Source organism: Anas acuta, chromosome 2 (assembly GCF_963932015.1).
Source record: "Anas acuta chromosome 2, bAnaAcu1.1, whole genome shotgun sequence".
Lineage (NCBI taxonomy): Eukaryota > Metazoa > Chordata > Aves > Anseriformes > Anatidae > Anas > Anas acuta.
Window position 1 is genome coordinate 106,906,290 of NC_088980.1, and position 23,611 is coordinate 106,929,900.

Sequence of the window (23,611 nt, forward strand, 5' to 3'; positions counted from 1 at the left end):
ACATTTAATTAAGAAATATTTAACCACTAGTATTTTTTAAACAATGCCACGTAAGCAGAAATAATTGCTTATCATATCTATGTTACAAAAATCAAAATACAACCAGTGGAAACCAGATACAAAACAGGCAAACACACTTGCATTCAGCTGAACTAGTTTTGTTTAGAAAATTAACAGACAATGCGTTTCCTTGGCTGAGTCCTTGATTTGTGTGCCAAGTTCCATCCTGCAGTGATTTTTCTTCTTTCAACAATATCACAGGCACAGAGGATACTACTAAGGAAGCAAACTTGTAATTCTGCAAGTTAGGAACACAGATAGCCCTGGAGTGACCTAAAAGAATGTAGCAAAGCATTTTTAGTAAACAAAACACATGTATTTTATCCCTTATTAACTGCTTGGAAGACAGAAAATGGCATATCTTCTTATGGTAATTTGTAACTTTATAATGCACATACTGGCTTGTTACTGCATCATCTATTACACATCGACATTTTTCACTTTGAATATAGAGCAGAACAAGATTTCTTACAAGTCTGCAGAGGTACTAAGCATTTGTATCGATTTCCACAAATTGGTCAGAAGGAGGAAGCATAACTACACTGATTGCATTCTTCAAAACAATATCTGAGGATCAGAAGGTCACAGGGAACATCTCCTTTCATACCAGCTACCTTGCTATTAGATAGAAGAAAGAGTTAGAAAGCATTGCTTTAGACCATGGAAAATGCAAGACACACGCAAGCAGCAAAATAAAAAGCAATAACCAAACTGCTAGTGTGGTGAGAGGATTCGGAATAACAAAGGACTGTGGAAAACACAACAAATGTGTCTGCATATGGAATAAGCAAAAATACAAGTGGACCTTGAGACAGCAAGTACAAAACAAGGCAGAGAGTTTACTTTAATGCAGGCACTCCTGTTGCAGAAGTGCCTGTATTCCTTTGGCTAGTGCAGTGCAGAAACTAAAACTGCCTTGATTCCAGGATTAACCCCAAAACCAAACCATTTGCCATATACTGGAAAGAGACATTTTATGTCTTTTCCAATAGCAAAGCAGCAGAAAGATGGTAAAAATTGAAAGAGAAGGAATTTTTTTTTTTTATTCTTCACTTCAGCATCCTTAATTCAATCACTGTCCCCTCAGGCTGAGGAAAGGAGTGGCTTTACTGCTCTGCACTACCATGTTAGTAGAGAAGCTGCAAAGTAGTATATTCATATTTCATATATGATACGAGTCTAAGAAAAATAGTTATGGGTTCACACATTGAAGAACAAGTCAAGAAATATGTGTCACACCAGTAGCGAATGAGGATGAAATACTTTTGAACTTTAAACATTGTGAAATTCTGAGTATTTTGGTTTGGTTTTGCAAGAATTCTGGCCCGTGGGTACTGAACAGAAATAATGACCTCGACACCAACATTCAAGAGAAAGGCAGGATTTTCAAAGAAAATTGTTGATATTAGTATTTCACCATAGCAATAATTAATTATGTGGCACACTTAATTACATACAAATGCAAGTAGGCATGCACTTTATGTGGACAGAAAGTTGAATATAGTTTAATACATTCATGGACGAGCTGGGTACCGCCTTTTCTCCTGTCCTTGGCCAGCCAGCGTGGGGGGGCAGCATTATCTGCCGGCTCTTCTTTGCTAACCCATTATGGGAAGAAAGGGATTCCCAGGACTGCTATAAACTGCAACAAATCAACTATTCTCTAGTTCTTCAGGGTGTCAGTGAAGAGGGTGGCATGGTAAGTGTATTTTCTTGGTGGGGGGGAGCTCTCTCTTTTACTGTTACTTTTTCCAAATGTCTACTCTGTAACATTAATAAGTTATTTTTCTTACACATGCTTGTACAATCTCTATACATACACACATATACGATCTATCTACACTACTAGTGGCACTGAGGGCAGGACAAAACCAGGGCACTAACACAGAGCAGGGCCCATCTGCTACCTGCGTGTGCTGCAGTGGAGAATTGCCGCTGCTTCGCATGCTACCGCGGCAAGTAAGTGATCAAAAGCCGACAGCGTGCTGGCACAGAATTAAAGGACTCTCCTAATTGCCGTGCCTCAAATTCCATCTCTAAGCCTGCTAGAAGAAAGCCTGCAAAAACTCTTTAATAAATCATAAAAATCAGAGATGGAAATTAGGTCATTTTGCCCGTGTCTCCTACGCGCGCTGTGAGTTTGTTCCCCATGTTGTGCTGTTGAGTGCTCTGTCTCAGCAACTTCTAAATGATTCAAGTGGTGAGGCTTCTCCTGATTCCCCAGGCAGACTGTGACATAGCCCAGCACATCTTGGTGGCACTACAGTATGCTTCCCACCCACCCACTCTCATCCTCTCCACCCTGCTTTGCCTCTGTCCGATTTCAATCTATTCCTATTCCTATCTCCCTCTGACTCCTCCAAAATCTGCTCATGGTGCTACCTCAACTACCATCCGGCAAAAATTGTTGCTCAGGAAACGTTCTTCTGCCTCTCCTGTAATCCCACTGTAGTGTGCTGCTATTTTTAGGAGAAAAAGGAGGTGGTAAGGGAATGAAAGGCTGCCAGCTCCAGCTGTACAAGAATAATGCTCCAGTACATGGAAACTACATTATAGTGTTTTCCTTTAAGCACATATAATTAACCAAAACTTTCAGTATTCTGGAATGATCCACCGGAGAGAAAAAATGGAAAATGTGAGTTCCAACATAAAAATCAGCAATTTCATTTCATCTTTAAGCCCTGCAGTTGGGCCTACCATTCTGTATTTTTTACCCACAAGATTTTATATCAGTATTTGCCTATCAGATAAATGGTTAAACCAGCAAAGTAACAGAAAAAAAAAATAAAAATTAGTTACCTGTTATAGAAAACTATTCAGCAAGAGGCAATTCTGTCTAGTGCCAGTGTCTAAAGCGGGACTGAAACCTCTGTTTTACTCCTTGCTGAGGCACAGGGTGATGTGCTGGGTCATGCTGCACTCCTCCCAGCCATCCCTACACCCCTTCAGCCAAGACAAACCCCTTAATTTGTGCAGTGTCTCGGCTACCAAGACCATCTAGCAAAACTGAAAAGAATTTTTTCTTTTGAGGGCACATTTTTCTGTTTTTCAAACCAAACCTCGTATTTACTGATACTGTAAGGTTAAGCATCACCTATGAGGAATAAACCAGAGATACTGGGTTTCTTGGTGCACACATTTCCCACATGGCATTGTTTCGGTTTGCACAGATGCATACGTTCAGGTACCCACCCACATGCAGCTGTGGGGTGCCTGCAGCAATCCCATAGCACCAGAGAGCAGAGGGATGGAGCGCTGCACGCCCAAAGCCCTGCTCTGCAACAGCCGTAATTCAATTGAAAGAAAACAGTGATGAATTCAGCAGACGTGGTGAAGTAATCATCTCCGGGGTCCTCTGAGAGATTACAGCTTCCTGACCTAAGCTACAGTTTGTAGGGTTGGATCTTGATGTTTCTATCTAACCCAGATCAAGCCTTGCCTCATGGGCAGGCTTACCGATTTCCGTGGGAAGGCTCGCAGACAAAGACGCTACCCGATGCAAGTAGGGGTGCAAGAACAGGTCTCTCAGCTAGCATAAACATATGTTTTCTAGGTCTGGTAGAGCATTTTTTTTTTTCACAGCCTGTTTGCATTCTCTGGCTTATTAAAGGAGATTTTATTTGCAGCCAGTATGTCCTAGGAAACCAGGAGGCGTTAGACATAATTGCCCTCATGTTCACATGGAGTAAACAAGGAGACTTTCACCAGGGACTCCTGCTCCACTGCCACCAGCAATGCCCTGGGGACCCAAGGGGTGAGCCCAGAGGAAGGGACACCACAGTGGTGACCACAGCCATGGGAAGGGGACATGTGGAGGTGGGGAGAGGGCAGCTGGGAGCCAGGCAAAGCCACTGCTCTGCTAGGGGCCTGGGGGCGTGTATTTCTTCTCCTCTTGCCCACCACATGGCTCATCCTCCAACAACACAACGCCGACAAAGAGCCTGCAAGGCATCCATGCCCACGTCAAAAAAAACTCACCCCTCACTGCCCATCTCCCAGCCAGTACTGCTGAGACCAAAACCCAGCCCCTGCTTTGGGGGACGGGCTGCAGTAAAAGCCAAGTGATGGATGGCACATGCTGTGCCTCAGTAGCTGGGTTTTTAACGTGCAACAGCAACCATTGTCCATTGTCTCTAACCCGTTAAGGCAGCGCAATGACTTATCACTTCCACCACGTTGTCAGTAAGCACATATTTCATACCAATACATGCGTGCGTGCATGTAGCCAGCACTAGATCTCGCTAACACTCCCCTCCCTTTCCCCCAGATTTTCTTTATATCCACAGATGCTTTCAATTTATTCCACCCCTTGCCCCCCACACACACATGTTCCCAGTCCCCAGCTTCCACATTCTTCTCTAACCCTCCAAGCTAAAGGCTTTCCTCAGCAGGATCAAACATCTGGTGGGTGATCCTCACATGCACTTCAGTACTGCTTTTGTTTCTCGGCTCGCGAACAGATCACTTTTGATAGGTAGCAAAGCCACTGAAAGGGGTTCTCTGTCTGCAGCACACAAAGTACTTCCAAGGTCTATAAAGGAAAGGGTAAAACTGGAAGGGGTCCATATATAAAGGGGTTTTCCTCCCCGTTTTTATTTTTGTGTGCTTTTTAAACTTTCATTTACATGTTGCCTTTTCATACACTATGTCCTGTAGGATGCAAATAGATTTGTGATTTAGAAGATAAATTTATTTCCAGGTTTTATCCACTTTATTTAAAAATGAGCAGCTCTGCTGATACATTCAAATAAAGACCAAATAATAAGTAAAGATTTCATTTTGCTCCAGAGACAAAAAGCTGACCATTACTCAACATTTCATGACATCACTTATTCAGGAAGGGAGCAGGAGATACGGAGCTTGCTGGCTGTATGGCACATTGTCTCAGATTAACTCGGTTGTCCCAAATACTGACCCATTTCTCCATGGATACCTAGTTCTCAGCAATCCTCCTGAGTTTTCCTCTGCACTGATGCTTACAGTGATGACTACTGATAATGGCAGGCACAGGAGCAAAGGGCCTATAGGACTCTCTTACTGAAACCAAGACAAGTGGTTATGCTCCTCTTCTCCGCTGCTGGTGCTGTTCCTTTCACTGGCTGGAGATCTTCCCAAAGAAAACAAGCATTTCTCTTTGGGTGTTTCCAGCCAGCTAATGTGAGAGTAAGGGCTATGCAGCTGCATCCTCATTTAGACCTGGACCACTACCTCATCACTGGAAATGGCAAGCGCTGGATATCCAAAAAACTGAGATAATCTTCCAACTTTTCGGTATTTCTCCTCTTTTAAAAATTTCCTTTACTGTACTTGTTCAAAATGCTTAGTGATATTTCCTTAAGTCTAGTTCTGGTAACACCACTTTACATACTCTAACTCTTGTACCAGATAAGAACAATCCATCGTGATCCTTCAGAAAAAAAAAACAATAATAATAAAACAAAATAAAAATGTTTTGGCTTAATCTTCAGCCTATTTGACAGCAATCATATTTCTCAGTTATACACACATTTGGTTTCACTTCATAAGAGAGAAGTTATGTCTGAACAAAATACTTTGACAATTCAAACTCTTCAATCATATTTCCAGTTAAAAATGTGACAAGTCAGATCCTAAAACACAATATCCTAGGGCCATAATACACACTGAGAAAAGCACAGCTCCTGCAGACTCATGAAAGAGCCTTCCCTGCGTGGACTGACCCTTTGTTTTCAAAGACCAGCACACAGTGAACACGCGTTGAACATACACAGATTCACACTGCAGGATGTATTTCAGTGTGAAAAACAGTTATAAATGCTCTCATATTGATAACGCTAAAGCTTGGGAGATAAAAACGATACTTCATCTCATGAGAAACAAGTATTCTTTTATAACCACTTGTAAATGGTTTGATGTCTTCTCTGAGACAACAGACAGCCCTTTACTGGTACATGAGATTTCCATGAAACAAGCCTGAATGTCACCCACTGTGAATAGCACATTTAACACATTTCAAGAAGTTTCTGTTAACTCCAGATCATGCCTGAAATACACAGAAGTGACATTTTACATATTTAAAAAAGCCGCCATGCATTGCCCCCAAGGAATTCGCGACAAACACACCGGACAACAAATCTAACAAAACGTAGGTGAGAGCATGCCATCGTGGGTCAAGCCTACCATCAGAGCTTGTATTATCTATAAAAAACAAAACAAAATCTCAGCCTTCAAATAAAAACCCATGAGCAGTAACTTTCTTATCAAAGGTTTCCCCTTCAGACAAAAAAAAAAAAAAAAAAAAAAAAAAAAAGGCCTCACCCTGTTTTAATGCAAGAATTACGTAAGTCGGAGGTTCACCTTCACTCGCTCCTTCTTGGAAGAGAGAAGAAAACCCAAACTAAAATCAACCCTCTCTCCTTTTGCTGTGGTTCCCCCGAAGACAGGCACAGCCCTGCCCTGCCCAGGATGCTGGGGAGGGGTGCCCCACCCTGCTGCCCCCCACCTCCTCCTCTTCTTCTCCTCCTCCAAAGGCTAAACCTGCCCACCGCAGAGGCTGGCTCCCATCGGCTGAGCTCCTGACACGCATCCGACGAGCTCCCCGTCACGCGGGGCAGCCTCCGGGGAGAAAAAGGCCATCGGCTGCCTTGCTGACGGAGGGATGGGAGGGATGCGGCTGCGCGGAGTTAGCTCGGGGAGAGGCGCGGGCCGTGCTGGCCCGATGAAATAAAGGCGATGTATTTTTAATGCACGCCAGTTCACTGCGTCTGGTTCTTCGCTGCTGCAGCAAGCAGGGCTCTGGCATGCCGTGGGCTCCACTCCTGCTCAGGCAGTGCTGCAAATAAACTTCCAACAGCTCCTACCCTAATGCGGGCATCTCGAGCTGTCTTCTCCCCTTACTGCTGTACAGGTCTCATCCTAGCAGCAGAGCTGAAAGTTTCCAGCCCAAGGAGAGCAGCACAGCAGCATTCACCTCTCTGTGTACCGTAGGAGTACACATACAGGTGCAGCCAGACCAGTGAATTCAATCACAGTGCTGATGCAGCAGGATGAGCTTGAGCTTTCATAAAATCACAGATATCCGAGCTGGAAGGGACCCACGCACACCATCGAGCCCAACTCCTGGGTCCCCAAAGGAACACTCTAAAAATCAGACCATGTGTCCTTCCATGCTCTGCTCCACAGAGGAGTTTTTCCTCTGTAGTTTCAGAGGAAAAGTACATACTTGACGAAATTTGATGAATCTTTGCTGGTCAGAAGCATATTTTGCTTAGTTGCTTATTTTCTACGAGATTGAAACTTTTTTTTTTTTTATATATATATATACACATAAGTCTTTTTGCTTTCTGGTGACAAAGAAAACACTGATATTATTAAAAGTAAAATGAAAGGGCGAGAGTTCAGCTTGCCACACTGCAAAGAGACGGACGCACGTGTGACACACCTAGCCTAGAGATTTTCTTTGGCAAGCACAATCTCTGACTTGCATTTATTTTGACTGCAAAGACTTCCAATGAAGCAGGTAGTTTTCCTTCTACTTCTAACTAACATGCATGTCGAGCTCGGGAAATACTTTCTGCCTCAAACACAAGCACAGGCTGCAAAACGGCATTCGGAGCTATAAGCAGGATGCCCGCCGCTTCCAAGAAAAAAATAAATCAGGAAAGTGCAAAGCCACATCAGACGCGCTCTGCTACTTGCAACGATGACAGGGGTGCGAGCTTTCAGGCTTCTCCTTGCATCTGACAAAGTTTCAGCTCTTTGAGGGAAGAAAAAAGAGCTACGGAGCCCCCCCGCACCCGCAGGCTGGGTCTCCCAGGGGATGCCCTAGGGGTTTGTTATTTTTATTTTTCCATCTCCCCCTGGCCACCGCCACTTCCACACCACACCTGGGAGTGACAAGCAGCCCCCCACGCGTGATTTCTCCGCAGGGCAGCCCCGGCCCGGCGTCTGCGACCCCCGAAAGGGAGAGTAAAGCAGGAGGGACCCCTCGCTGCCTCCCGGGGAGGGAAGGGGGGGAAGGAACCCGGGGGGGGGGGGGGGCGCGGCGCAGGCACTGCAGCGGGCCGGGGCTGCGATGAGCTCCGTGCATAACCACACCCGCCGCATTGCAGAAGCCACGGCCGGGGGGGGGAGGAGGGAAACAGCCCCCCCAGCCACCGCAAGGCAACGGGAGAGAAGAAGAGTGTGTGTGCGTGTGGGGGCAGCCCCACCGCCCCGCCCCACGGAGAGGATAAGGGGGGCTCCGCCTGTGCCCCACCACTCCACGCCTCCCCCCCACCCACCCCCCCCGCGGCGCCCGAGCCGCCTGGTGAAGTTTGCTACAAAAATAATGCTCTAAATATAAATAAAATTGCATTCCCCCCCATACACATAAACACACAGCCCCTCCGGCCCAGCCACAAGAGCTCAGCTCCCCCCCCCGCCCCCCCGCAACCCTCCGGCTCCCATCACGGGGGCACCGCTCGCCGCCTCCCCCAGCATCCCGCACACCCCCCGGCCCCCAGCACCCCCCTCCCCGGCATCCCGCACAGCCCCCCCCCCTCCCCAATCCGCGGCTGCCAACTTAAAAATGGCTCCTGGGAGCGGGGCTTGCTTCTCTGCTGGTTTATATAAATAGGTGGATTTAAAAAATTAAAAAAATAAAAAAGAAAAAAAATTGGAGGGGGGGGGGTGTGCGATCTGCAACACCCCCCCCAGGCATACCCTCCGCTTTCCCGTGCCGCAGGGGCTCCGCGGTACCTTGGTGGCGGTGCCGGGGGTGGTGGCACCGGTGGCGGTGGCACCGGGGCTGCTCCCGGCGGCGGCGGCGGCGGCCACGCGTCAGCAGCAGCCCGGCTCTGCCCAGGGCGAGCCTCGCTCCGCCGCTCCGCAGCAAATCAGGGCTGTGCAGGCTCCTCCGGAGAGAGGGAGGGAAAAAGGAAAGGCGAAAAAAAAAAAAAAAAAAAAAAAGCTCACGCCAAGGGGAAAAAAAAAAAAAAAAAAAAGGCAAATGCTGGATGCTGGCAGGGGGAGAGGGGGGCGCTGAGGGGATGCACCCCATGCACAGAGCATGAAGCCCCACCTGCACCCCGGAGGGGTCCGGCCGGTTTTTGGCTCAGCGAAGTGATTTCTGCTCTGCGGAGAAGTTTAGCTGCTGCAGTTGCAAACGATAAGGAGGCTGCCTGTGAATTTAAAACCAGCAAGCTGGATGCTGACAAGGTCTGGCTTTGATTGACCTGCGGGATTTTGGCTGGGGAGGGGGAGTATCAGCCTTCTAGATTTTAATTTCAAGTGACAAACCACATGCTTTCAAAATCTGGACCCTATTTCACTCAACATCATCACCAAAGCAGAAAGAAACACAGGTCCTAGCGCGCATTGGCTCCTGAGCCATAAAGGGCGATGTAACACTGAAGATGACTTTGGAGTTTTGCTAGTGCGCCTAACGCAACACAAACCACAACCCGACACACGTCAGGAAGCGTCACAGATTCTGAGTGTGCACCAAAGCCCTTCGGGAAGGGATAATCTGACTTGCACCGTTTCATTTTGGTAAATAGGTAGCTGCTCTTAGAGCACATAACTGAGCTCCCTGCCATCTGGCTACGAGGGCCAGGAGTGGCTCTGGTAGCTGAGACTCTGCTGCATCATGGTGCTCGGAGGCACTGCTCATTCCCTTCTCTGGGGGAGCAGCTAAAAGTGCTCCTGCCCACGGTGGGACCAGCCACATGAAGGCTGCTGCCCTGTCTGGCTGCAGAACTGCAGCCCAACACACTCCCACGCTGCACCCTCGTTCTGTTGCAAGGAACTGGGTAAATCAGGCTTTCCCTTCAGTGTATGTTGAGAGCTCCCCCAAAATGATAATCTCCAAATGAGATTCAGGCCTCTGATATGAATCAGGGGGTGGGTGGGGGGATCTCCTTTAATTAGTCGCATCTCCGTGGGATTTCAGAAAGGAAAGCGGTTTTGACAGTAGGCAGCGGATGTGCCACAGCTCAGCTCTGCAAACCTGCACTGCTCTGTGCTGAATGCAGAGCTGCCACTTAGCAGACCTGGCACGCTGTAACAGGCACAAGAAAGAGAGAGACTTCAAAGGGAAAATGTGTGCCATCGACTGAGAGAGGGCATACCTCCAGTCATGCAGTTTAAATAAAACAACTTTTGTACGCTTACCCATCAGAAACTCTGGAAGTCATCGTGAACCACAAGGGAACGTACTAGACAGCTAAGACATATATTAGAGTTAACAAGGCTTGGTTTCAGGAAAGAAGAAAGTAAGAAAAGGACAGAGTTGGTTTGAATCAATTAAGTATCTCAAAAGTAAGCTAAGAGACTTAAGAAGTATTATTATTTGAAAACAGCTCAAGATTTCCCAGCTCAGCCTTTAGCAGCTATCACCCTATCCATTGCAGAGAGAGGTGGTGGCACTGCTTTCAAGCAGAGGGGCAGCAGAGCTTTGGAGCAACATCTACTGTCCTTGAGCAGGGAGATTTGCCCCATGGTAATATCACACCCTGTGATCCCTTCTGTGGATATACTGTGTATCTAACAGCATCTTTCATCTGAGGATCTAAAAGCTTTCAGCACATTGATTTAACCTCAAAACATCAAGCGGTATTAATAGGCTGTTCCTCCAAGCAGGAAATCTTTGCATCGGATATTTAGTAGCTGGAACCTCTGCACTGCCAATATGGGCTGAGTTTCCGAGTTTTTAGCCCTCACAATCTCACTGACTATTGCTTTTTTTTCCCCTCTCTTTCAATGTATTTTCTAATTCTGAAGTGGGTTAGTTGGCCAGCCTGCCCTGACTCCTGTGAGATGGGAGCTCAGTGGAAAGTTTGTTTCCATGAATCAGCATTTTTAAAATTACTATTTAAAAAGAAAACAAAAAACAAGCTGTTCTTCCAGTGGTTTTTAGTGAGCCCTCATCCATACTCTTCCCACATAGGTGGGAAACTTGAATAATCCCCCCATGCTTCCCCGGTGTGATACCAGTGTTTGTATAGATGAAAAATCCAGGCAGTGCTAGAAGGGACTCTGATCTCCTGCCTTGTTTTGTGATGATAGGTTCACTCCTGCTATTTTCTTGCACTTTTGGAGGTCAAGCTTCAGAGCTGGGTATCAGGAGGAACCGATTTTGATGTCTCCACTGTAGTTCCTGTTCATCTCCACCCCCGACACATGGCACTCGGTGCAGCACAAGGCAGCCAGACACACAGCCCCTGCTGCATGCCACAGGAAGGGGCCGGCACACTCTCTGCTTGAGGTTTGTTTTTTTTAACTCCTACATTTTGCTAATTTGAAAGGGGCCCGAACTTGGGAGGGATGAAGGATGCCACACTCTTGCAGCTTGTAGTAGTTGCCCTCAACATGCAGCCTTTGAACTCTTCACATCCTGCTTGTTCTAGCCACGAGCTCTCTGCATGCCGCTACTCAGGGACCATCTCCTCTCCACTGCTGACTGCTGAAAGCTCTTCCCAGCCCATATACTACCAATATAATATATATATTGGTATAATATATACTACCTATATACTACTATACTATACTATAATATAATATATACTACCAATGTAAGGTAGCGTCCTCCCCCTGTGCCATAAACCTTTCTTGCATTTCTTCCTGGATGAGGATCCTCATAGAATCACAGAATATCCTGAGCTGGAAGGGACCTCCAAGGACCATCGAGTCCAACTCCTGGCTCCACACAGAAAACACCCAAAAATCAGACCCTGTGTCTGAGAGTGTTGTCCAAACGCTGCTTGAACTCTTGCAAGCTTAGTGCTGTGACAACTGCCCTGGGGAATTCCTCCATTTCCCATTAATGGAAGGAGCTAAATGCACATTCATACTTCATACAGGGGAGCTTCTGTGCTCCCCTGAGGTCCTCTGGGGAGGAAGACACACAGGTATGGAGACATCAGAGCCAACACATGCTGACACCCAACTGTATGAGCCACAAAGTCATCCAGGAGACTGATACTAGGGTGGGGAAATGGGTAACACATGCAGGAAGCTCTGCCTTCCACTCCCTTTCCCATCCTTCCCTTCCAGTTTTCCGGTTGGTGAACACAACCAACTTTTTGGGAAAGCCCCACAGAGGGAGGGAGAAGAGACCTGGTGTGAACAGACAGGGAGGAATAAGGACAACAGTGAGCCTCTGACACAAAGCAGGCAAATTACAGGTGGGAAAAGGTGCAAATACTCATACCCACATCCTTTCCCATGGGGCACCAGTAAGAGAAGAGCACTCATGAGGAAAATGGGCCTGTGCAGAACATTTGGCCATGACAAGGGCTCTTTTTTTTTTTTTATAGGAGAGGGCAATGGGGAGACACAGGGTCTCTGCCAGGAAGGGATGAATAGGCAACCCTGGAAGAGCTGGGACAAGGATTATTGACCAGCCCTGGGAACTGCTGCCTAAAACATTCTTGTGATTCCCTAATTGATTGGACATGGCATTCAAAATAGCACATTACAGAAAAGCAAGACACAAAAATGCTATCAAACTCCGCAAAAGGCCGTCTCAAGCCCAGCCAACAATGAATTAGCCGGGTACAGCACTTAGAAAAATGGGAAGTACTGTAAAAGTAGTAGCATTATTACAGCAGTATTAGGAAGATATTTCTCCGCAGACGCGAGCTTGGCACTATCTGTCTAGACGGGTAGATGGTTTTGGAGTCGAACTGTTTTTTTATTTTTTTTTTTATTACCGTATCCACTTCAATTTATTAAAAGCAAACTGTTCTGCCCATGACTCATGCAGCTTAGCTTTCTGCATGGCAATGAAACAAAATTCTCATTATTAAAAGCCATCACTGTGAGACAGCATGTGAAGGTTAGGTTTAGAAATCAGACCGAATCTTCTATTTCTGTCTTCCCTCATTGCAAGCGTTATGCCCACATACCTCTAATTGGCCAGCATTACCATTTGCTTAAAATACAGAAGATATAAACCTTTTGGCAAGATATGAGACTCCCCTTAGTGCAACTCCAGTGACACAGGTCAAGCTCACGACATGGGTTAGATGACCTCAGTACAGAAACTTACTTGCTCTGTTGTCTGATGCAAGTCTTGCTCTGCCAGTCAATGCTAAACCCACCCAATTTTAAGACTACTGAAAGAACAATCAGTAAATTTGGCTCCTGTGCTTCTGCAACTGAAATCCTGTGAAGATTTACTGCAATTAATTCAGCATTGCCCTTTGCCACTTTCATATCTGTAGCTGCTTTCTGACTGAGAATTAGCTGGATTATTAAGACATTAACTCCTGCTGCATTTCTCCAGCCCTCCTCACTAACCAAATATAACCAAAGTCTTATGCATTTAAGATGCTTTGGGTTCTACCTGAGGCTGTGTCCAAAAACGGACATGCATTAGTTTTCAGGGTAACAAATTTAAGTTTTTATCTCAATAAGGTTTTCAATTTTAATTTATTTTGACAATGCATAATCATTACTACAATTTAGCTGTACTCTACACTCGTATACTCTGAGTCTAGCAAATAAAAAATACAGAAGATATACATTAGTGTTCACTGCATATTGTATTTTAATTTAAGTAGGGTTCCTAAACAGATCAGAAATACACGAGGCAAGAACAACTCTCGTCTACCATTGGTCATGCTATGATCGAGGGCATCCTAGATGGTGACCACCTCTACATCAAGGTTAACACAAGCTGTTCTGCTTTACTGGGGTCGTGTCTGTTGAGTCCATCTACTTCTGCCCATGACATGCTGGCTTCTCCCCCACCCACCCAAATCCATGCTGTGGTCCCCGACCCACCCAAATCCCTTTACTTATGGTACATTAAACAGGAAAGTAGTCCTTCCCCATTTTCCATGCCACTAAACTGTCTTGCATTTAAGTTACAAAACTATCTGTAACCCCTCTATGTCCTCTTTTCATGAAGCATCTAATTCAGAGAACTTTACCTTGAGCATAATCTAGTCTCACTGACTAAAAGGAGAATTAATGCACATATTTATTAAGTACTGTCAGAAATAGAAATGACATCCTGAATCATCATGGCCTTCTAAAAATCTCTTTTTGAAATACCTCTTCCTCATGACACATATAATAAAATGACTCTCAGTGGCCACATTAATAGACATGGCCCTCAACTGCTTTTATGTCATTAGTCTTCTTAGGCTGCAAGATTTACCAGGTAGGGAAGGCACTTTAATGAGTGTTTGTATAGCACCCAACACAGTTCACCTCTCATCTTGATGAAGGTTAACAGCAATTAAGAGAAGTGCTAATAGGTTCTTATTTAAACGAATAGCATTACAATAAGCATAAGTGTAGGTAAAAGTGATATTAAGAAACATAGGAAGTTCAGCTCAAGAATGAACACATCTAGCCTATATCCATAGCCCTTGCACTCCATGCCCACCCTGCAGCCTGCCATGGTTTCACAGACACCTTAAAAGTCAGAACCATCAAAAAGAGTCCCCATCCTTCACCTAGTTCCTGGCTGCTCCTTGCCACCTTCACCCAGCCACTGCAAGCATTTATCGAGTCCATGGGAAGAAGCAAGTAAACCTATTTGAGTTAAAACTGAAAAAGGAAGGACCATAAAACAGACTGGTTCCTCTCTATGATTCCCCATGAGATCCCTTCAATATTTCTACAGTGTCAGAAACATGGGGGGTGACATGAAAAGCAAAGATACTGGCAGTCACACTGCCTTTTTTGGCAGCCACACCAGCCTGTGCTGGCATTAGACAATGGTGCTGGACATGAGCCTTTATTTATGTGAGCAACTGCTCCAAATTATCCCTAACCTTCAGGACCTGCATGACTGGGCTCCCAGAGACCAGTCCACATCTATCCAGCAGCCTGCCTCTGAGTACAGTGAGGAGATCCTCCATGTCACATCTATAACTTCTTAGGCTCTTTGAAATTACATTAGGTTTTAAAAACAAACTTTAATTAAATTTACAATTGACATTCAGATTCACCTTGGTTGATGGGACAGTTGATAGTGCTGGGTTCAAACAGTACAACTGAAATAAACTTATTGAGAAGTGAAGAAACTCATCGCCTCCCTCTGTGTAAACATGTATTTCTCTCACTGCTACTTAGTTTTGTTTGTTTGTTTGTTTTTTCTCCTTGAGTACTAACAGTAAGAGTTGTTATAGAAATTCTTCTTGTCTTTCCCTTGATGAAATATACTGTAAAGGCAGGGTGCCCTATGTGGATTATATCCTGTGATAGAAAAGTAGCATGCTCCACTTGCTTCTTTCTTACTGAAACATAGCTAATTACTAACCTGACACAGAGCCCCAAAACAGCACAGCGGATCTGGTTTTAATAGCACAAAAACGTTACATCGAGAGAGAAGAAAAACTCATCATCTTCAAGCCACAGCTTTAACAAACTAAACAAATTACACCCTCACAAATGACAGTGATATATATTTGTGTCCTAGGCACTGAAGAATACCTAAGAAAGGCATCTCAGCCTCTCACCTTTTTGAAAAGCTTTTTACACTTCACAGATAATGACCATCATGAACAGCACCTCACAGTGCAAATGTTTAATTTACCACAGATGCCCCAAACCAACACTTCCAGGAGCAGGTTTGCTCAGTTGCCATCGGACCACCACCACTCCGCCTGTCTGCAAACATCTGTCTGACTGCTCCGGGAGACTGACACGCCAAGCAGTGACCTGAATGCCTTCAGCATCGGGCCATCTTGCCACTTTGGAAAAGTTTCCTATCAGGCTTATTTCTGAGTAAAGCACAAGCTTACGTAAGGACCCTCCATTTTTAAGAGGAGCTCAGCTCCTTTTCCACAAAATTTCTGTGTGCAAAGTTTGTGCTCTTTAGTAAAAGAGATGTAGGAATTCTGGCATTGCCCCTGGAAAAAGGAAACAATTTACACACTGGAGTTCCTAAGGTTGAAATTGAAATCTAAACAATGTTTTAGGCTTAAAAATCAATTTTCTGGGTGACAACAGACAAAGGGTACTTTGTCTGTTACTTTTTTCATCTCTTACCCAAATCAAATAACATGCAAACATTGATTCAGAATATCTGGAGGCCAATGTAATGCCTTTGATGACAGCTAAAGCCAGGCACCCCTTAGTGGTTACAAATGACATACAAAAATAATGTATTTACAGGCAGCCTGTGAACAAAAGAGATCCAGGCTGCGTTCTCCACAACATATGAACTCATTTTTCTCAAGTGCCAACCAAATTATTTCCAAGGTCCTCTTTACCATAGCAGTAAGAGCAGCCAGACATCCATAATCTTCAGGCCAGTTCCTCTCCCAGAGCAAACTAGCAAACAGAAGAAGTGGGACTGCAATCTCTGCTGCAAGATAAGACCACAGTAACAGCATCAGGGCTTACAAACAGTGTTAGTCTTCAGTTTCCCAACTAGTCCGCAGAACTTTGATGAAATCTGGGTATTTTGTCCACAAACTAAGATCTAATCACATGTGCTTGCAATTTGTTATCTTGACCCAAGAAGTTGCTTAGGAAACGCTTAGAACTGCCATTGGACCTATTAACATGTGTCAACAAAATATTGGTGTTTTTAACACAAGAAAAGAGAGATGATGATATGTGGAGTTTCACTGACGCTTGAGGTGCCACACAAGCAAAATGTAGCTGTAAAAGGGAATTTTCATTTTCATGTTTTTCTCCTGAGAAAACAAGTAACTGCAGAAATAATGAAAGCCACAAATATTTTCTCAAAGAAAAAGTATGGTGGCATTGATACAAAGCACTGGATTGTAAATACACAGCACAAAGTTGTTTCCTTTGCAATAGCAAGAGAACTCTGTTATTCAATTAGCTTGGAATAAAAAGTACCAAACCCCTCCAATTCTGACTTTGGTATTGAATGCATTTTTGGAGGTTTGGGTCATTTTACTGCCTTTTGTACAGCGCCTAATCCACATTCCATAAGTTATTTTAAGTGGAAGAAAGAAATTAAAAAGAAAAGTAAGCAAGCCAGATAAATGGACTCATAAAAAAGTCTTCAGAGGGATCAGATGATTTCAATGAGTGGTTCTCCTATGTTCTTTCACATTATGGGGAGGAAAGTTGGAAAGAGATGGAGGGAGGCTGAGTGGAAGAGGAAAGTTAAGTATCAAAAAGGCTATGTTCCTCAGCTTCTACTGCTCCTTGTGCCCTGCACTCAATCCTTACCACCACCAAGCCCTCTAAATATATATTTTAGTATTTCTGCCAGACAAGGTAGAGCAAACGTAGTAGCTACAGGCATGCTGATAGGCAGCTATGCACATGCGATTACCTTACCTATCATAACCTATGCTTTGATTAGTCAGACAGGCTAATTGCCCAGCTATGACAACACAGGGCATTTAATGGCTGAGCTCACTTCAAAGCAAAAAAAATTCCCTCAGAGAGAAAAAAAAAAAAACACCTTGCAAAAACTTGACTCTAGATTTTCCTAGATCACCACCGCTACACCACCACCACTAAACTCTTCTATTTCTGCTACACAGGGTAGATCTAGACATGTAATATAAAAGGTGCTGTAGCATCATCTCATGGTATGGAGTCTCCATGTTTTTCCCTGCACCACCCATCCTCTGCTTTGCATTAAGCATAACAAAGTCCTGCCTTACTTCCTTTTAGGGGGATTCTGCCAATCTTTGAAGGAGCCTGAAAGTGATTATACAGATGAATGATGAAACCTGAACTCTCATTCTCATGTTCTAACCAAGTGAAAAGACAGGAGATAAAGTGGCTTATCCTTGGAGAAGTCAGACTCAAGTTTCCACTGCAAACATAGTGACTTATTTCAGGTTGTGCAAATGGTGCCAAAACCCTTTGGACAGCAATACTACTTGCTGTGTAGTATTCTGAAATGAGTTTCAAAGCTAAAGTGCTTTCATTTCATCAGTAAATTCCTTACTGACAGGTTTTTCATTGTTTTTATTTTGTTTTTATTTTAAAGACGAACAGCAATTAATAATACTAAACTTACAATGAATGTTTCTTAGGGTAACATGACCAAATTCTACCCTTTGAGAGAATTAACTTTTCTATACTCCACAATTCCCATGAAATCAAATATTCTGACACATGCCCACTATTATGATTAAAGTAAGGACTTTGGAAGTTAAACTCTCCTCTGACTAACTTACGTTACCTTCAACAAAGCCCCTCTAAAGCTAAAATTATGTTTTCCATTGTCCTTTACCAAAGTCTTAGCTCATATGATCAATTTTATTTAGACTAATAAAGAAAAATTTTCTCTCGGAAACTTCACAGGCATCTCAGTTTGTGACATGTCTGAAACTTGTACAGAACTCATCCACCAATGAACTAAGTGAGCTGAGCAATGTTCAGCATGCAATTACCACATCTGGAAAACGTGCCATAAAACAGCTGTTATCACTTAGTATACATACACACAAACTGAGTAATTATTTTAAGAATAGGTAGCATGTTACATCTTGTCTTTTTGGTCCTTAACACACTCAGCTTCTGAACCACAAGCAGGGCTCACATATTTGTGTCAAGCAGCCTTCTCCTCCCGTACATTGTCACTGCAAAGACATGTTATAAAAACTTTGTTTCAGTGACCACTTCTTGTTAGCTTTTTTTGTATCTGAAACCTTTCTGAAAACACTTTCATCGATTAAAGGTTGTATAGAAAAAGATACAAGTTGATGGCTGACTAAAAATCAAAAGCAGTCTGATGACTGGCGACTTGGAGAAGTTAGCACGCAAAGCGGTTGGACAAGAATTTATGGTACTCTACTTAATCTTCACTAATTTGCAGTGTAAATATTTTCAAAGTCCAGTAAGGATGAAGTAGCTCCCCTCCAAAAGAAGTAGGTATTTATATCACTTTGCTTGGTTAAACAACTTTCAAAATCTATTCTCCTGTACTATATTACCTTAAAGAAAGCCACTAGCAGTGACACTGAGTTCAGAATTTGTCTTGGGGGTCCACACGCTAGATCACAAGAAGTTTAGTTGTATGACCTATCTGAAAACAAAATTGAGATTCCCAGAAATTTTATGCTATCAGAAAAAAATATTTTTAATTGGAAAAAAAAAAGATGAAAACCAGGTTTTTTGAAACAGCTGTGTCTGTTGCTTACCATGTGCAAAACTTGCTAAGTTAAGGATAAGGAATGTTTCAGTTTCAATTCAGTACAATTCATTTAGCATACAGAGTAGTGCTAGCTATGGTTATGAAATGTTGTGAAATTACACATGACCGCACGCCATGTGTACAGGGGTCACATTCAAAGTGGAATGTGAGAGAGGAGAAACCAGCTGCAAACAACCATGCAGTGAGCGTCTAGCTTGGACGAGTCCGCAGAAATCCTCCAGGTGACCACATCTGCTGGGCCACTGAGCTGGAGGAGACCTGCAGTGAAAGCTCATCTCCACAGCTGCAGTGCCAGAGAGATGGAGAGACTGAGAACACAGCCAGCATCTCACGTACCTGAGAAAAGGCATGCCTAAACACAGCTTCTGGATGACACCAGCATGGGACCTGGGAAGCTCAGCACCATATGAAGGCCAAGTAACAAATCTGACATGAGAAGCACAAGTTCTATGGGGCAGACAAGCTGCAAATACCTATACAACTAGATAGGACTGAAACCAGACTGAAATTCTCATCAGAGAAAGCATTTTGAAGGCACTGCGATATAGCACCAATATCATTTTCAGCAGTATTGTATACTCTTTTCCCCAGTTTTCCAATGTTCCTATACCACTTTCTATACTGTTTCTATACCAGTTTCTCTATATATACACATATATTTTAGGAAATAAAAACGACCAGGACTTTGAGAGTTTGTTCCCTCTTTCTCCTCCCACCTAGATCTTTACATCTCCTGTTTTTGCCTAAGCTTCACAGCTCAGAACAGTAAATCAACTTGTGGAGAGGAAGCAGTGTGTTACAACAGTCTGCTACTAGAATAAGAAAATTAAACATGGAAAGGGGAGGTGGGATGAATCATGCCATCGTGTGACATTTCTTAACTCAAAAAAAAAAGTCCCCAAACTTTCTCAAAATTTATTTTTAGTTACTTACGGTAATCTAGCACTGTATAACTCAAACTTCCCCATGAATAACCAGTATAAACTATTTGGACCTGCTCTTATACAGTTTTCTTGCAACTTGACAGACTAATTTTCTTTACTTTTCTGCAACCTATACTAAAATATAAACTTTGCCGTAGTTTAAAGTTTATATTTTAGCATAAAAGAAACTCAAAGTAATTGTGTGTGTGAAAATGAGAGAAAAATCAGAACAATTTGTCCAAATGTTCATCATTACACTGAGAACGCACCAACCCATTTTAACATGTTTCCCCGTAAGTGATTTTCAGAGGTGTTGCAAGCAACAGAAGGATTTTCATGATCATTCCTAAACCAAGCAGTTTGCTGAAATGAATATGTTTAAAATTGACTTTGAGAAATGCCCTTTTCAACAGCAAACTTAATTGTTTCAGCCAAGTAGTTTAATACTGCAATATGTTAAATGAACTGACTTCAATACAGTTTACACATTTCTACGTCAGCTTTGGTTTCCCTGTTGGTCCTGGTGCAGCGAGGAAAAGCTGGGCAGCTCCACTAAAAACCTTGGAGCAGGGTGAGAGGCAGGGATGGGGACAAGCAGCAGCAGCTCTTCCTTCTCTGTACAGTTCTCCTAATGCACATATCCTGCTTTCAGGCAGCCTCTGATAATTACACAAGATTTGTCAGGATCTATTCTCTGCCTTAACAGATACGTTGTTGGTAAAGCTAGCAATTAAAGTAGCTTACAAAATGTGCAAATAAGGAGCCTAGCAGCATTTGTGCATGTAGGTTATTCTTGGTAGCACTGGTGCTACTGAACCCCCTTATCTTGAGGCATTCTTTTCCACTTAAGAAAACCAAACCACTGAGAAGCAACAGAGACTTTCCTAAACCTCTCTTTGAGAATCTTATCACTCACTCAAGAGCCTGAATGCCTGGAACAAACAGACTACCAGGAGCCCCAGAGAGCACAGTAGAGCTGGGAAAAACAGACAGTTTTGTCTATAATGTCCAGCAGAAGTTTCACATAAGCAAACAGGATTCTGTTGCAGGGGGGAGAACAGGTCTAATCTTGACAACTCAGTGGGTGAACACCTGGACCATTGAAGTGGACGGGGAAACCTGTCAGTTTAATGATGCAAGGGTGTCCCTGACTTGGGAGTTTTGGTATTCCTGGTGGTCAAGCGACAGTTTTAATAGCTGTGTAATTGTACAAATGCGTATTATTGGAAATTAAATTTTGACTTCCATTCCTTTAGTCGTGTTCTAACATTTGTAATGTTGTATTCACTGACTTATTTTTATAAACACTACCAAAAAAAAAAAACAAAAAACAAAAAACAATAAAGAGAAAAGGCTCTGTTATGACTAGGAATGAATTATTACAAAATAAATACTCATTCCAAATGTACTAGAGCATATCATTACAGGCCATTTTATAATTTGACTCTAAATGCGGTCAGTATTTGAAACATATCAAAAATTGCAGGCATACGCTTGCATGCAAAAGCCAGCCCCTGTGTTTAACACAGGCAGTGACTGCAATTACTCTAATTTCACATCACAATTAAGGCACACCAGTGCCTGGGCATCTCTGGTGCGTGGCTCTCAGTATAGGACCCACTGCACTGCCTCCCCCCAGCAGCACACGAAGGTCAGCTGCTTTTAACACCGGAAATGTAGCGAAACAGCTTGGTTTGTTATTGCATTGCAACTGTTTTGAGTCAGCGCAGCTCGCAGCTAAATGGCAGGCAGAACAAGCAAATTCAATTAAAATAGCTCTGAGGCAAAAGGGAGAGGAGAGTATTAGGAAAATAAAAATGGGAATTTAAACGGGTGCTACAAGAGCACAAGCAGGCCACAGCACAACCCTGTCTTTCTCTCCCTTTTCATATCCGTGTTTTTCTTTTAACTATAAAGAATCTTTTGAAATAGGCTGGTCCACTTCACTTCTATATCTTCTCTTGACATACATGTATGCAAGCAGACAAACAATCAAAATTTTCCCCAAACCTGCCACGTCATCTTGTAGATGAGAACTTGTGAAATGCAAGGTCTGAAGAATTTCTCATTCCCAGGCTTAATTTTTGGCCCCTGCTGTAAGCAGAGGGCCCAAAGAGCATCCTTCCTGCAGTGCGTGGCAGGGGGGCACAGAGTGAGGCCAGCCATCCATGCAGGGATGAGCACAGGGTGAGAGCAGCCACCAGTCCCTTGGGTAAGGAGGGAAACCAGGGCACAGCCCGGATGGCTTCGGGGCTGCTCTGCCGGGAACTTCACTTGATCAGCCAGCAGAAACACTGCCAAGGGTTACAGTTGCACATGAATGACCACATAATCCATTTCTTGTTGGAAATCACCTCAAGATATGGCTCTGCACATTATCAAGGATAACAACATTTCCTTGTGATCACTCACTCAGGATTACACAGAATCAAAGAGTGGCTGAGGTTGGCAGGGCCCTCCGGAGGTCTCCTGCTCCAACCCAGTGCAGGGTGCCCAGGTGGCTCTTGAAGGTCTCCAATGGCCTCACTGGGCAACCCCTGGGCTCCATCACCTGCACAGTAAAGAAGTGCTTTCTGGTGTTCAACCATGCTCCAGTCTGTGCCTTGGGTGTTTAAAGACATTGACGAGATCCCCTCAGAGACCCCCCCCATCAAGGTCCACTGCACTAGGGCTTATCTGTGGTTTGTTTTGCAGTTAACTCAAATTCCTTCCCTTTGTCTTTGCTTGTGGCACCACATTTATCTCCTAACTACACAAGAATATCCACGTGAGGGAAAGTCAACCCTCTGCTCATTGCACCAGAAACATGGCAGTCCTACATGACACAGAAGAGAAGCAATAATAAAATGAATATTTTCATTACATTCAACCGTATTTCTGTCTCTCACTGAAAGTTTTTTGCACTCAACTGTGTAAGTGTTTTTGTAACATTTATACATTTCTTTCAAGCTTAACAAAAACTGGCTTTCATTGGAATTCTCTGTTAACATGATAGCTTTGATGTGTAGCTACATCCTTCTGTGCCCACACTGGATCAGATACCAGCATGCATCCAAATCACTGTGACTGTTTCTGCAACTCCTGCACAAGGAAAAGAGAGGGAAAAAAGGAAAGTAATCAAAGCAATGTTTGAGGCTGAACTTCAGTAATGTGTTAGTCAAAGTATTTATTCTTTGCAGCTAACTGAAAACAGGTGCTTTGTGAGCTATGCCAGCCAACCATTATTTTTTTTAAGCTTTGCTAAGAAAAGAAAATGTGTCCTTGAGCACAAGTCATTTTACTTTCTCAGAACATGCCTAAATTTTTCCTTGTGGTTTGAGTAATAGTCTTAATCAGAGAACTCATGGACTCAGGATGAAGACAGACCTCTGAGAACAACCTATAATATCTTTTCTCTCCTTACTACCATCTTGGGCACTTTTTAAAATTTATCATTAGTATTTTTAATAAAAAAATAAATAAAATTTAAAAATAAATAAATAAACACTTTATTTTTCTCTCCCCCAATTTATTATTTCTAGTGATAATTTTTGTGTGTCAGTATGAAAATGGCATT

At 43.6% G+C, this 23,611-nt stretch overlaps 1 protein-coding gene across 31 annotated transcripts in view; it reads right to left on the minus strand.

Moving 5' to 3' along the window:
- EPB41L3 (erythrocyte membrane protein band 4.1 like 3) overlaps window positions 1–9,230 on the minus strand; it is a 96,034-nt gene extending 86,804 nt beyond the window's left edge. For 28 of the 31 annotated variants that reach the window (XM_068671572.1, XM_068671570.1, XM_068671568.1 and 25 more), the window contains exon 1: window positions 8,779–8,950. The gene's annotated coding sequence lies outside the window, so the exon portion shown is untranslated. Of the gene's footprint in view, window positions 1–6,357; window positions 6,502–8,742; window positions 8,951–9,100 lie in introns of those variants that run through there. The other 3 variants (XM_068671545.1, XM_068671543.1, XM_068671544.1) reach the window with 3 other exon arrangements.
- Between the last annotated feature and the right edge of the window lie 14,381 nt (window positions 9,231–23,611).